This window comes from Coenobita brevimanus, chromosome 68, assembly GCF_032717465.1.
Source record: "Coenobita brevimanus isolate Jiangsu-jjx chromosome 68, ASM3271746v2, whole genome shotgun sequence".
Lineage (NCBI taxonomy): Eukaryota > Metazoa > Arthropoda > Malacostraca > Decapoda > Coenobitidae > Coenobita > Coenobita brevimanus.
This window is the reverse complement of record NC_137021.1, coordinates 6,811,517-6,813,506: the sequence shown is the minus strand read 5'-3', so window position 1 is coordinate 6,813,506 and position 1,990 is coordinate 6,811,517.

Here is a 1,990-nt window from a genome sequence, read left to right as displayed (position 1 = left end):
TGTGGAGCGAAGCAGCAGCCAGTATTCACCTTTCTGGTATCTGTGAGGGATGGGGTTGGAAGAGGAAGGGGTAGGAACCATCAGCTCCCCCAACCTTCCTCCTCCCCCACCTTTCCTCGTCCCATAACCTCTCCCTTCTCACGCAGTGTTACCAGTTGCGTGTCTGGCTGTTGCTTCACTAGTGGTCGCCTCACTCTTAAAATAGTTCGAAGTGGCAGGGATGTGTATAAGGCGGAATTTTCCTCGAGTACGCTCTTTAGTATCCACTCACGATATTCTGTATATTACAGTTATTTTTTGCTTCCTTTCACTTTTGACTTTCTATTTAACGTCCTCAGTGCTGCAGTCCTAATGCCTTCATTCGGTAAGCACGTATTAATAACCGAAGCTTTGAGTTGCGTACGTACATACCGTATTGTCATGGTTTGATTTAACACTGGCATTTTTTTTTTATGTCGACTGCCTTCGTTTGTGGTTTTAGCATGCCTCCCGGATACCATAGCTTAAAGGCTTTTATTATATATGTAATCTTATCCTCTATGAACTCTGTGCTAATAATAAATACCTTTCGGACAATCCTTTAACTCCCGACTTGGACCTTTCGTTGTGTGCAAGATATAGTGGATAGTCGTCTTGGATGACTTACGGTACACAGTATTTAGCTCCCTCGTCTGTTCCCAGTATTACAGGATCTAAGAAAGGAAGATTTTCTTCCACTACTGTGAAGTCATTATTCACGTTAATATTCTGCTTTAGAATAGTGTTGTCCTTTAACCATCACAAAGACATCGTCCACATACCTGTGCTAAGTTGCTCCCCTGCCTTGGATTCTCCTGCAGTAGTCAGCCTGTAATGTTCCCATGTATGGTCAAGCCATGACATCAGAATGAGGAGAGCCCATGGCAAGACCATTGTGTTGGCTACATTACTATCCATCGAGAAAAATGTCCGAATTTAAATGATTAGTTCGATGTAGTCAGATCTTCGTAATGACAGCTCTTCATCTTTGGCGTCCGCTGTTCTTCCTTGCCGGCAATAGGACGAACCATGAAGTCATCAAAGATGAGCTGCCAATACGAAGGTCTGACTACATCGAGCTAATACCAAATTCGGAGCATTTACTTTCAGTGGAGAGCAATATGCAAGAAGGGTCTAGCCATGAGCTTTCCTTATTCCCCGTGAAGGCTTGCCTATACATGGAAACAAAAGTTGACCACTACAGAACAATCAGACGGGGGTGCAAACTTTGTACAGATGTGGACGTTGTCTTAGTAATTGTTCCCAAGGGCACCAGTGTTCTAAAACACCGTGAATGAGGAGTTCTGAATAGATGAGAAAAAACCTCCATTCTTACATATAATATCGAGAGCAGACGAGGGAGGTAAATACCTTACCTTGAACCAACCAACAGAGATAAATATCCAGTTTCAGTACAACTAAAGGATCAAGTCTGGAGTTATAGGATTCTTCCTAAAGGCTTATAGAATCTGCAGTTACAAGTTCACAGAAAATTTAACTACATAAAAGCCTTCAAAATGGTATGCTATCCTGTAGGCGTGTTAATACTAAAGGCAGTTTCTACGAAAAAATGCCAAAGTTCAAACTGACAATACTAGATACGTCTGTCACCAACTCAAAAGTTTCAGCTGTCAGCAAGTACGTACAGAAGCAGGCATTAGGATGTCTGCATTTTAGGACTTAATAGAATTAACAGTCAAAGAGTGCAAAGAAGAACAAAGTGTAATACACAGCATAAAGTGGAGTGGATGAACGTACAGTGGGGGACACGAGAAACGGATACAAGGACAATGCAAAGCAAGTGTACAGCTTTAGAATAAGTCCCTAGTGTTGCACGTTTCGGTGCAATCATTCGGCCAAGTATGAAGAATTTACAGCAGTTGAGAAAGCTCTGAATAAACATGAAGCAGCTCACATTTGTGTTAAAAATTTACCCATACCGAGAGATTTTTCATCCCGTGAAGGTGTACAG